The sequence below is a fragment of the Haemorhous mexicanus genome, chromosome 22 (genome assembly GCF_027477595.1).
Source record: "Haemorhous mexicanus isolate bHaeMex1 chromosome 22, bHaeMex1.pri, whole genome shotgun sequence".
NCBI classification, from domain to species: domain Eukaryota; kingdom Metazoa; phylum Chordata; class Aves; order Passeriformes; family Fringillidae; genus Haemorhous; species Haemorhous mexicanus.
This window is the reverse complement of record NC_082362.1, coordinates 728,802-742,122: the sequence shown is the minus strand read 5'-3', so window position 1 is coordinate 742,122 and position 13,321 is coordinate 728,802. Positions and strand designations below refer to the sequence as shown.

Genomic DNA, 13,321 nt, shown 5'->3' with positions numbered 1-13,321 from the left:
CAGGGGTTGGATGTGGCCATGGTGGGCAGGGCATGTGTGGGGGGCATAGGAGGGGGTTCTCAGTTGGCAGCAGGGATGCTGGTGGGAGGTGACAGCTGGACTGGGCGCTAATGTGACAAGCTGTGGGAGCAGTGCATGTGAGACGCAGGTTTGAGGTTCTTTCTTGGCTTCCAGGGAAAATTGCATCCTTGCTCTATGCCTGGGGCAGTGTAAGGATTGGAGATTGAGGGAGTCTGCCTCCTGAGCAAGGAGCATGTTTGCCCAGGCTGTCCCAAAGGCAGGTGTTGCCTCATTCCTGAGCTCCAGACAATTTCTCCCCTCCCACCTGCTCTGCATCCTCTCGAGGCAGCATAACACCTACCCACCATGGGCTGGAGGCAGAGGGGCAGGGTATCTGCTGCAAAAATCCCTTTATTGGACAACTGGTAAAGCCAGGAATAGGGAAGAAGTGACTATGGGGGTGACAAATCATCTCTGTCACAACTGGGGACACACTGTGTGTGCAGACACTAGAGAGAGACACTAACCATGTCTGCTTTTGCTGCTCCAGAGCCAGGTGTCTGCTGCTCCCTGGGATGAGTGCTTAATTTGGGGTTGTTTGGAGGCCACAAAAGGGAGGAATGGCAGAAGACTGAGGATGTTTTATTCCAGGTCTGGCTGGAGTTGCCTAGCAGAGTGGGCACCAGGGACTGCTTTGGAGATTTGCTGCATTTCTGCAGAGCTGTTCTTGTCCTCTCCTCTCCTCTCCTCGGCTGCATTGGCCTTGAGTTTTCTGCTATATCACTCTCAAATTCAAATACTTTTGCTCTCTGTGTATTACTTTTTTTTTCCTGTGAAGAATGTCAGACTAATAAGCTCTAAAGTCACAAGCTACTGAAATTAGTTCCTTGGGTGCCACCAGCCAGCTGGCAGTGGGGTCTGGCCCCAGCTATCAGCACACAAGACCTTTGGACTAAGCCATAAGCTCTGGAGCCCTGGATCTGTGGGGGATTTCTCCCCACTCCTTCCTGCTGGCCGGCTACCAGGTTTGGGGCACAGACAAAAGGCACCTTGTAGGTGCAAGGTAAAGCGTCTCACCATGGCAGGAGATCAGTGGCCTGAGGAGAGGTAAAGCTTTCTAGAGGTAGAGCAACACTGTAATCCATTCCTGTGATGGCATCTGCTGAGGGAGCATAGGGAAGCAGTGTTGGACCTGGGGTGAGAGAGACAGCAGGGAGAAATGAGAGCAGCTCTGTTCCTGCATGGGAAGGGTACAAGGAATTCAAGAGATATCCCAGGGGCACATCCAGGCATGTGTCTGGTGGCATGAGGGATGCCATGGGCTGAACCAACTCACTGGGCTCTATGCCTGTCAAGTGTCAGGGTGGTGATGCCTCCAGAGATCCAGCTGACTCCCCAGGCAAAACCAGACCCCTTTTTGACAGCTTGCTCCCAAAGAGCCTGCCAAGAAAAGACCTGTCCTGGCCTGAGCTCTGCTCCAAGCAGGATGTCTGACCCTTGGCACAACTGCAGTTAACCACAAACGCCACCTTTAGGAAGACCTCTGTGTGGCTGTTGCAGGCAAGGCTTCAAAACTGCTCTATCAGGCATTGGGTAGAAATAGAGCCTATTGATGACCTGCAGGACATGGGATCTGGGGCGACAGAAGATGTCAAGTGTGATATCACTGGTGTTCCTCACTGCAACAGTGAGTAATGCTGGGTGCCAGACCGAGAGACTGGGATACCTTCTCCAAGATCATTCTATTTGGCCCATCTGACCAACAGCATGGAAAAAGGACAGGGCATCCTAGGGAAGACACAAGTGATGTGAATATTTTCTTCAAGCCTCTGCTCTCCTGCTCTCCCAGCAGCCATGATGGCCTGGAGCCGTCTGAGACCCTGCAGAAGAAGCCGGATTCCAGCGCAGTGGTTAGCGGGGGAGATAAAATTGGCAGAAGGAATTCATGCAGAGCCAGGGAGGGGTGGGGGTGGGAGCCCCGCCTCCAGGGAGGCGCCAGGGAAGGCGGTCGCAAAGCTCTGGCCCTGGTGCTGCTAGGATGATCTGCCGGTGTCTTGAACAGCCGCGCACCGTAGTAGTGGGGTTCCCTGCAGTAAAGGTCGGACTCAATGACCTCAAAGGTCTTTTCCAATCTAACTTATTCTGTGATCTCCTGCCCTGCTCCTTGGTCGGCAGACCCCTGGCTCCCCTGAGCCCATGCCTGCTCCATCAGGGTGGCTGGGCTATGCTCCAACCCTCCTCTCATCTGCTCTGCCCACAGCATGTGGGCTCCTTCTGTCCCTGATGTCGCAGTACTCACTCAGGGAACACTGCTGGATCCAGTACTGGCCCTGGATGACAACAGGGGCTAAGGGGGCACCTCAGTGTCAGGAAAGGCCAGTGGCACAGCAGAGGGCCCTGCAAGCAGAAAGCCACTCAGTTACACTGGGAAGTGCCTGCTGCAAGAGGGGCTGTTGCAGGGCAGGACCCCTTGGGGGCCCCTGTTCAGGCCCAGGGGGATGGCCACCCCAAGAGCTCTGTTATCACAGGATGGCAAGGGGGTCTCAGGGCAGTGATACCAAACTGCCCCTTGCCTTCAAGCCTCGGACACTCCCCAGGGCTCCTCCAGCATCCCACTGGAGGCTCTGGCCAGGAGCAGACCACAGCCCTTCATCTCTCACCTGTGTCAGCTCAGACCCAGCTGTTCCACCATCCTGAGGCTTTCACTGAAGATCGGCTGGCCTTGGTGCCCTTTCTGGAGCACAGTGCTTGAGAAGACAAGCCTTATCGGTATACATCTTGCAATGATCCTGAACCTCTTCCACCTGACTGAGGCTCAGAACCCCTTGGGTCAGCAGGATGTTCAGCATCCCAGAGATCAGTGGGTTGCTCACATGCTCCACAAACTCTTTCTGCACATTCTGGAGCAGCTCCTCTTCAGGATGGCACCATCTGCCCCACACCATAGCTCCAGCTGCCCCACCACCTAGCTCCCTCCAGGTGCTGCCTCCTCCCTATCCCTTATGTGCTCCCCCTGCCCTATTGCAAACCCAGGGTGCTGCTCCCTCCTTAATTTTCTAGCCCAGAGGCTTTTCCTGCCATCACTCACCTCCTCCTTTTCCCACACATTTTTCCCGGGGAAATCACCCAAAGCAATTCATTTGCAAAGATTCAACATCTGCGGGAGAAGGAAGAAGAGGTGCCTTTGCAGCTCCCTGAGGCAGGCCCGGGACAGCGCCACTCACAGCTGGCAACAGGTAGGGATGGTTGTCCTCTGTCAAGGACCAACATCCCTTTGCCCGCACCCTCAAACCCTCCAGACCTGTGTGGGGCTGGGCTCAGCTCATCCTTTCCAGCGGCTGTAGAGAGACACCGCATCCAGCAGCAGATCCTCGTCCTGGCAGCTGGGAGCACTGTAACAGCTGCCCAGAGAGGCCGTGGAGTCTCCCTCTCTGAAGACATTCCAAACACACCCAGACGCGTTCCTGTCACCTGCTCTGGGTGACCCTGCCTTGGCAGGGGGGTTGGACTGGGTGATCTTCACAGGGCCCTTCCAGTTTCAACTACTCTGTGATGCAGTCCGCAGCATCCTGGAAGGTAAAACCTAGGCTGTGAGGAAGCCTGAGATTGCCCCCTGACTACATTAGCGGGGCTGGTCCGCAGGCAGGCTGAGGATGTGAACGCCACATATCGGGAAACGCAGGGACGAGGCGAGGGGCACAGGCCATCCAGCCCTGGGGGAGGCACATCCAGGCAGAGAGAAGCAGCAGCTGCCCGAGGCCGAGCGGGGCGATAGAGCGGGGAGACCTCACGATCTCTTGACCATTCAGGGGGCTTCCGTAGAACGCGAGGCCTGGCCCGGAGGCAGCGACCCCGCGCCATCCTGCCCACACCGAGGCCGAGGCACCGGAGGCGGCCCCGCCGCACCGATGCCCCGAGGTTGTTTCCTGGGCGCTGCCTGGGATCGAGAGCCCTCAGGCTCCGAGAGCCCTGGGTCCGCCCCGCGCACAGCCGGGCTAAGGGCGGGGGGGGGGGGGGGGGGGGGAAATCCCTGTCAGCGGGCGGTCACGTGACGGGGCGGCCCAGCCACCCCCGTTCCCGCCGCCCGCCCTCTCTGAGGAGCGGCGTCGTGCCGTCGCCGATTGGCTGCGGCGGGACGCGCTGTGATTTTTCATTGGCCGTCGGGTGGCGGGCACCGCCCCCTCTCGTGTCACGGGATAGGCCTGGAGGGATGGTGGCTGGGCGTGGCCTGGCGGCCGGTGGCGCTGGGCGGGGACGCGTTCTCTCCACTGATTAGTCGGCGGCGCCGGCGATGCCGGGCACTGATTGGCCGGGGCTCACGGGCTGGCGGGGGGGGCCCGGGCGGGAGCTGCACGCGGCAGAGGCGGGAGTGGCGCGGCCGGAGCCGGGCGGGACCCGCTGGGACAGGTGAGGTCGGGGCTGCCCGGGACTCTCCGCCCCCGCTCCCCTCCCGCCGCCCTGGCACCTAGCGCCGCTCCTCGGGCCGCCGCCCGCCGCGGCCCCGCTCCTTCTCCCCGCCGCCCGGTGAGCGCGGCCTCTCCGGGGCCTGTCCGTGAGGGGCGGCACCGCCCGGTGGCAGCAGCGCTGAGGCGGTGACGGCGGCCCTTCGGGCCGGGCTGCACCGGAGGTTCCAAAGTGTCGCCGGCGGGCGGAGGCGGGGTCGCAGTCAGACCGAGGAATGGGGCGCGGAGTTCCCGCTGGGGCTGGCCCTGCCCGCTCCGGCCCTGCCGCGGGGCCTGAGCCCTTCCCCGGGCCGAGGCTGCGGGCGCGCTCGCCCACCTCTTCTGTCCACCCGCGCTGGGGCCGTGCCGATCCCGCCTGGAAGTGCCTGGCGGGTGGGAGGTTCTTGTACCACAGAGATCCGGAGTAGCGGCAGGGAGCTGGTTTTTTCTCGCATACGGTGGGGTTTGCTCGGTGCCCCCCTGGAGCCCGCACACGGCAGGTGCTTCCCCTCCGTGTTGGAGCAGGTGCTTCCCCTCCGTGTTGGGTAGGAGCTGGTTCTGTGCTGGTTTGGGACTGCGGCTGGCTGAAGTTTGGTGTGGAGATGGTGATGCCGGTTTGACATTTATTTAGAACAACCTCAGCTAACTGTGTTGTAAACACTGGCTTCCCTAAAGCAGCTGATGTGATGCCTTTGGGGTTTCCTGCTGAATTAACTGAAGTGGAATGAACTCAAAATAATCCATGGTAAAATGGGGGTTCCTAGAACATTATTTGGCATGTTATGTTAACTGTCTCATAAAGATCCTGACGGTGATTTTGGCAATGACTTGAAGGAAGCTGACCGGTAAAAGCTGAGAAACTGCATGAGCAACTCAGAGTGCTGAGTAAAAAATGGGAAATGAGAATCTGACACTGGCCTGGTTAGTTTGGCGCTGGACTTTGGGGAGACCACATATGTTTTACCAGGGAAAGTAAACTTCAGGAAGAGTCTGAAGTGGGAGCGGAGAAACAAGGGAGGGAGAAGTGGGATCTGTCCTGGGAAGGAGGAATTTTTGCCTGGGTTCATGAATGTATTGAACACAGGAAGCTAGGCTGGAGGTGGTCTTTGGTACCTCACTGAGGAGGAGGAGAGGGAGTGTTAACTCAGCTCCCACATTAGTGCAAAAGCTACTGTGCCCAGGTTTGGTGTTTGTGTGTGGTTCTAAGCTGGTGGAAAGCTGGGCAGAGTTTGGACATGTATGAGGTGGGAATAAAGGTGAAAAAAGCTGCTGTGTGGTGCTGAGGGAACTCCATCTACCTTCTCCAGCAAGAACTTGAGAGAAGATCTGGCTAGTCTGCATCTGCTTGTGGAGGACAGAGGCTGGAGACTGGGAATTCAGTCTGCCTGGTCAGGGTTTGTGTACATGGAATCCAAAATGTATATCTTTAGGTGATAGAGATGCAAGCATGAGAACAAACTTCCCTAAGTCAGTGATGACTTTGTATTGGCTGCTCACTTTTACATGGAGGCTCCATGTTTTTCTTTTTTTTAATAAAAGCAGCTGGGCTCACAGCCCCAGGAGTTTGGGATCTGCTCCACTTGGGGGTCTGTGAGGTGGCTGTGGTGTCTTTAAGGGAGTTTGCTGGAAGATGGACATCTAAGTAAACTGGGAAATAAATGTAAAAGTTTCACTTATAAATTTCTAGGACCATCTGAGTTCCTCTTTTATTTGCTGCATTCTCAGGAATCTGTTTATCTGGCTGTGACAGTTATTTAATTTTTTTTGAGAGAGCCTTGACTAGGACATTTCCTCAGAGGTGTCACTGCTGTGGGTTTTGTGGCAGGGTCTGTCCAGCCCATCAGTCTCAACAATAGTGTAATTTGGTTGTAACAAGCTAAAAGGAAAAAAACAAACCCAAAACTCAAATCAAGGAAAGCTTTAGGGGCAGATCTTGCCACAGAGACTTTGGAGAATGCTGCTGTGCCGTCTTTTGTTGTGATCTCAATCTGCCAAATATGTACTGGCCTGCTTTTGTTTTTTGTTTACGAGGGCTCCTCAAAGTCTCCCTTGTGCCAGTGCTGGGGAGCACAGGGATGATGTGAGCAGCCTTTCCTTGGCCTGGTGCCTGTGTCTCGCTGAGCTCTGCTCACCTGGAGGCAGGTGCCAGACCTGGATTACTCTTGTCCAGCCTTTTGGTGAGGATTGCTCTGGGAATTGGGCCTTCTCCTCCAAGAGATGTGGTTTTAGTCTGTGCTGTTTGAGACAGAGCTATTTCCATCCCTCTTTGCTGTCCCCAGTTTGTTTCAGAGGCTGCTGTCAGTGGAGGGAGAGGGTTGTTCTCAGTAATACTTTGGTAGGTGAGGAAAAAGGAGGGTAGAGAGAACTGAGATTGTTTTGGGGTGTGTGTGGTTGCGCTGAGTGTGTGCAGTGGTGTTGGAAATGACTGAGCATTGTTTCACAGAAAAATCCAGCAGTGTCATCTAACCCAGGTTATTTTTATGAGAGAGAAATGTGAACAGAAGGAAAGAAATCAGTGTTGCATACTCGCACATCATACTCAACTTCCCAGGACATGCTCCCCCAAGGAATTAATAATTATCAAGGAGTTATGAAAGCTCCTACCTTTCCCCGTCTGAGGCAGCTCCACCCAGCCAGTTTCCCATGTGTTTTTGGATTTCTAGTTGTCTCTTACTGTGAGACTTGTCACTCTTTGCAGAACTAGATCAGAGCCCTTTTTAGATAGTGATGAATGGAGATGAGAGCTATTTAAAAAATTACTTTGCTCTTAGCAAATTAGCGTAACAGATTAATCCCTGCTCATAATCACTGCCTGTTCTTCAGGAGGATGCTGGGGCTGTGATGGAGCAGGGAGGAATTTTGTCTGGTTACTTGGAGCACGCTCTGGGCCAGTGTAATCGCTTCCCTCCTGTTCCTCCCTGATGTTCCCGCAGTTCCACACACTCCCAACAGCCCCAAAGGATAGGATTTCCCTCCGGAGGGATCAGATGATTAGCTTATAAATAGCAAATGCCTGCTCAGGCCTACTTTCCAGGGTGATTTGGTCCCTGTCCTGTCCAAAGCAATGAGTACAACTGTATCCGCACGTTGCAGCCCAGAGCCAAATCCAAGGAAAGGGGGATGCTTTCCCTTGAGCTAGTGAATTTCTGCCTGAAAGGAAACTGCCCTAGTGCAAGGTGCTTTGGCTTTGCAGCCAGAGCCTCAGAGGGGGAATTGGCTGGGAGGCTCCAGCAGCAGCAGTGCACTGTACTGCTGGATGGGCTGGCACAGCTCTGGGAAACGGGCTCTTTTCTGGGAATGTGAGCCGAAATGAATCTGAGGCGTGCTCAGTGGCTGAATCGTGTTTGAAATGAGCCTGTGTTCCTGCCAGGAAGCCTGTGCTGGTACTGGGGCACCCTTGTATCAAAGCCTGAGCTCTTGGAGTCCTTTTTGAGTTGCATACATTCCCCCTTACCTATTTCCTTCCAACTTTCTTTTCTTTCTCTCTTGATTTAGTCAATCCTGGGCTGCTGAGAGATTCTGACACACGTGCTGAGGTTTGATGTGCAGCCTCTGGTCGCTCTGACATACCTGGGTTTGCCTCGGAGCTGGAGGAGCCCCTTCCCAGTGGGGTGGTGATAGTTTTCACGGGGTGGGTTTTGCAATGTCGTTGTGCAGTGATCTGTGTGTTATGGGTCTGGGAGCAGCCTGGGCCTTTCCAGACAGAGGTGACTTTAGTGGGGCACAGCACCAGCAGAACTAATCTGACAGTTCCCGCTCTTAACAGCGGTAAGGCCTTTGTTGTTACTTATTACTATGTCTGTATTGCTCTTTCTCAGTTGGGAGATGCCCTCAAATTTCTTCTTCAAGAGGGAGAAGCTTGCCCCAGGGCCTATCCCAAGAGAGGAGAGTTATGTGTCAGTATATTCTGTTTCAACATGTATCAAGTTTCTGGCCTCAGAAGTTTCCTTTTATGCTGTGATCTTTTTAGGCACTTTATTCCCTTTGGTCTATGATGGAGAGCATTCCTGATCTGCCTTCCCTCGTGGATCCTATTGCTTCACTTCTAGGTGGAGTGTTTGCTCAGCAATGTGTGTGATACAGCTGATCTCAGGCACTGCACACCCAGGATGGTCAGCTGGCCCAGCCACGCACGACAGAGTTCTGCTTTTGCCCACATTTATTTTCCTGGGGGACAGAAACACTGCTCTGTCTCTTGCAGGGGAGTGGGTCTGATCCTACCACAGAGATAGGCACAGCATTGACAGGAAGGATGGCAGTTAGGATTATGGTTTTCCTAAGCCTTGGGAATGGGGTTTGCTAGAAATAAGATAGGTGGGAATGTTCTGATAACAAAGTACAGGCGACGTATTGGGTACCTCTGTCTGAGATGGAGCAAGAGCCAAATGTGGTGATTCTTGCTGTGGCTGCTGACCACTGTCAGCTCCTCCCTGCTTTAGCTGACCACTGTCAGCTCCTCCCTGCTGCAGGCACAGGCTCCTGCTTTAGAGGAGCCTGTGCCTGCAGCAGGGACAGGCTCACAACTTATCTGCTCAGGGGCAAAGTCTTGTAGCTGAACTTAAGCCCAGAATTGCAGCGGGGTATTCTCAGGAGCTCAGCTTTCTGCCATTTCATGCTGTCAGAACAGCACTGGCTGGGGACTCCTTGTTCTCTTTCCAACCTGGCCAGTTCTTCACTGCAAAATGAAATTGTGGAATTGTTCTCAGAACGTGCTTGGACATGGCACTGCCTGTAAGTGACAGCTTTATGGTAAGGACCCTCAAAGCATTTCTACTGTTCAGTCAGTTCAATTGCTTAGGCTCTGCCAGCCTTTTCCTGATGGTCCCTGCTGAAGCTGGGGATCGCTCCGAGCGAGCGAGGGTTGCAGTTTGCATTGTTCCTTCTGGAAACTTCAGAGGGTTTTGTTGGTTTGTTTTACTCTAGAAACTTGTTGAAGTAGACAGCTTCCCCTGAGTGGATGAGTGCCTTGTGGCAATCCAGCATGAATCTATTCAGTTGTCTGTTGTTTCAACTGTGCTGCCTGGATTTGCAATAATTTTTTTTTTTAATCTTTCAAACGACTCAGCAGAAGTCTCCTTATTGCAGGGGTGTGACTGGCACATAGCAGTCAGGGACACCAGTGTGGAGCCAGGTGGGATCTGTTTCAGTGTTCTAATGGGAACGAGAGCAGCCATTGTCCTATTTAGTATCTTATTTATGAGGCACCTACACCCAGTTTGGAGAAGGTTTCACCTAGGGTACTCTGGGAGAGCATGGCTGGCTGCCAGCCTGGAGCCTGGGTCATGCCCGTGCTTCCAGCAGCTCAGCTTGGCTGCCAGCACCACCTGGCAGCTTCATCACCCTGTGGGTGCCTCGTGACCTGGCGTGCTCAGGAGGAGCTTCAGGAGGATGTGAGGAGCCCTGAAGTTGTTGTTTGTCACCCCAGTCAGCATGATTTGGGCTTATACTCACTTCTGCTTTCCAGCTAGACAGCACCCCCTTCCTGCCTCCCCCAGGTCCGGCCTGCAACTGCACCCATACCAGAGGCGCTTCTGCCTTCCTTCCCAAGTGGCAGACTGAACTTCCCAAAGGCTAAAATGTTCTGTTCTTGCTGAAAACTTTGAAGCAAACCCATGGCATCTGCACACATGCCAAAAAGCCTGTGCTGCCCTGGAGTTCAGGCTTGGGGCAGTAGAAATGAGTCTCTTCAGACACGAGGCCTGGGGAGGCTGAAGTTGGATGTGGGATGGAGCAGCCTGTATGTGCCAGGACAGAGTGTGTGTTGGGATGGGGAAGGAACAGCTGTGAAGTATTTGGGGGTTTGGTGGGAAGAAACACAGCAAAGTGGGAGCTGGTGAGCTCCTTTGGAAACACTAGAGACTTGTTTTTCAAGCTGCTTTATGAACCACTGAGGATGCTGTGTCTGTGGTACATTCCCAGTGACCCGGGGATGTTAAACTTTCCTCTGGCTGTGCTGAAGTACAGTTCATCATTTGTGTCCTCTTGTCAACTTTCCTCTTCCCTTGGGTAAGTCTGGACCCTTTTCAGCCATACATTCCCTCTCCAGTGCTGCCTCAGGGTTTCTGACAGCCTGAGACTTATGTCCTCTTTATGTGGGATTTATTTCCTTTGATGCTCTAGTTCAGTGCTGCTATATTTTTTAAAAGCTGTGGCCCTTGTGACTTGGGGAACTGCTGCTGACTTCTGGCATGATGAGTGTGTGTCTGTGTGCTCCAGGGCAGCCGTTTTCCTCCAATCCCAATGGACCATGGGATGGCTGGGAGCCTGCAGAGGGATTAACTCGGACTCCTCTTTCTGGGGTATCAGCTTTTCCTTCTGTGTGTTTGGATCCTTTGTGCTCCTAAACAATGTGCCTGGTTCTTCTCAGTCCTCTGCAAGTATCTGTCTCACCTGCGCTGGCCTCTTCATCACCTGCCTCCTGTGGAGGGAAGATCTGCTGCTCCTGGAAAGTGTCAGTGCTTAATATTTTGTTGTCAGGAAGTCCTGGCTTGTGCTTTTCATATCCACCCCTTCAGAAGAGGTAACTTCTCTAAGAAGAGAAGGTTCTTTGTGTCTACACACCTCCTCTGACAAACAGGTTATATCTTAAGGCCATGGAAGTGTGTGCAAACCCAGCTAGGGGAAGTGGGTACAGTGGGAGGGAGTCTGAGCAATGAGCATTTTCATTTTGCTTGTAGCAAGAAAACATCTCCTCTAGACCTGGTTTCCACAAAGTGCCAGGGGCTCTGCCTGTTGCCCCTTTCCCTTCTGCAGAAAGAGGGAATAACACCATGTGCAGAGAGAGGGACAAGAGCTGAGGTCAGCAGTGGCTCTTCCCAAAGAAGCTGTGGCCTAGCTGAGCTGATTGATAAGCAGCTGATTGGGAATTTTGGTGCTGATGCCAACTCTGACACTGCCAGCCTTGGTTGATGCTACAGCTCACAGAGTACAGTGCCTTTATAAAGTAATTTTGTTACCATGTTGAGGGAGTTTTATCATACCCAGGATAACCATATCCTTCCTGTTTGCACTCCAGCTCCTTCACTGCTGCCCTGCTCAGGGCCTTGCTGCCTCTTAACTCAGGTGAAATTGCGTTGGCCTCGAATGTTTGTTATCACTGTGCCCTGAGTGTTTGTGTTTGGATATAGCTGCCTACAGGAAGAGAAAGTCCCTTGATTTCCAAGGAGAACTGCTTGTTTGTGCTGTGAAGTCCCTATTTTCTAGGGGCTGTTGAACCTGTGGTACTGCAATACTAGAGGATCTTTTCTTTAGAACTGCTGTGGTGAGGGAAGGGGCTGTGGGAGACTCCCAGGCACTGGAGGGGGGTGCAGAAATCCCCGAGGGGACCCAAGAGCGAGTCCCAGGCGTTCCCTGCATCTTTGCTGGATTGCACTGTCCTTCAGGGCCGTGTCAACGATCCCTTCAGCAAAGCTGTTGCTGCAGCAGCTTTGCTTGGTGACAGCTCCACTTCTGCTCCTCCTGGCACTTGGGATCCTTGGAATGGGTGTTTACCATGCCCGGTGAGATCAACGGGGAGTGTTTGGGGCAGCGTCTGTCGAAAGGGTGACCTGGGCACAGTTCATCTTTGCCATAAACTTCACAGGGATGCTGGCTGTTTCTGTGTGATGTGGTGATACTGGGGATTATTGGCCTGGAAGAGCAGATCCTTTGTTTGTCTCCCACAGCTGGTTGGGAGCACAAAAAACTGTGTTGGAGAGGAGCTTTGCTACTTGCTGAAGGTGAAGGATCAGCCTTGGTGCAGGAAGGGGTAATTAGTAGAGCTGCCTCAGGCTGAGATTTGATGGATGTAGGGAGGAGCAGGGGCTGCAGAGAAGCCTCTGCAGGACTTTGAGACAATACGTGATTAGAAGAACTGAATGAACGGACCTGCTTTGGCCTGAAGAACTGGTCATGTCCTTTCTGGTGCCTCTGGCTGACTCATACCACTGAGTAGCTCCCAGCATCCAAGGTACTGTGCTTGTTATAGGGCACCCTGGAGACATATTGCAGGCAGCTGCCAGAGGGAACGCCACATTACTGGCAGGCAGCCAGCACAGACTGGATGCAGATCCATGGGAAGTGGATGCCAGGGCTGGGATGTGCCAGCAAGCGAGTCATATTCCTCTCTGCTGTCCTTTGCACTTCCTTGGGCTGGCATGAGGTTATATCTTCCTTATCCTGTTCTTTGCTCTTTCCCCTTTCTGGAACTGGAAAGTTCATCTATCGGGACTCTCCAGGGAGTGCCACTCTTCCCAGTATGCCAGTGAGCAGATGGATCCCTCTCTGCCGTCTCATGTCTGCATTTCCAAACCAAAGTGGGTAGCTCAGCACCTTTGGATGCTGGCTAAGATGATCCTAGACAGAGCCTCTTTTGTTCAGCAAGGAGAGTAAATTGAGATTATTTTTTAATGTGAAACTCTTGGATGTGGAGGTTCTGTGCAGATTTAGCTCATTAGGAAACTTTGCAGAAAGCTTTTGTTGCCATTGCTAAATGAGGCAAAAGTGGAAGTAAAAGTGGTTCTGTGCTGTGAAGTGGAATAATAGTTTTGTTTTATAATAAACCACAGACTTATGGACAAGTGAATCCCCCACCTCCCTTTCTCTTTGTTCCACTGCATCGTTCCTTCTTCAATAGGTGTTTTTACTAGAGGAATTCTCAGAAGTATGAGAGGAACTGTTCTTCCTGTGAGCTTGTCTTTTACTGAAATACAAGAGGAAGTTCCTTAGACTTCTGTGAAAAGGTTCAATAGGTCTCCTGGCAGAGGAAGTCACATTTTCAGCATGTTTTACTAATGATGAAGTACTCAAAACCAAAGCTGGAATGAGCAGCCAGTTCCTCCTTGGAATTCCCTGGGGAGCAGCCGCCCAGTGGGTGGGATCCCACTGCCCTTGTGCTGCCA

At 53.1% G+C, this 13,321-nt stretch overlaps 1 protein-coding gene across 4 annotated transcripts in view; it reads left to right on the top strand.

Moving 5' to 3' along the window:
• The first annotated feature begins 4,325 nt into the window (after nucleotides 1-4,325).
• Nucleotides 4,326-13,321, top strand: part of MTMR4 (myotubularin related protein 4) — a 55,071-nt gene continuing 46,075 nt past the window's right edge. Inside the window, exon 1 of one of the 4 annotated variants that reach the window (XM_059866340.1) lies at nucleotides 4,326-4,412. The gene's annotated coding sequence lies outside the window, so the exon portion shown is untranslated. Of the gene's footprint in view, nucleotides 4,413-4,469; nucleotides 4,525-4,688; nucleotides 4,988-5,020; nucleotides 5,188-13,321 lie in introns of those variants that run through there. The other 3 variants (XM_059866342.1, XM_059866341.1, XM_059866343.1) reach the window with 3 other exon arrangements.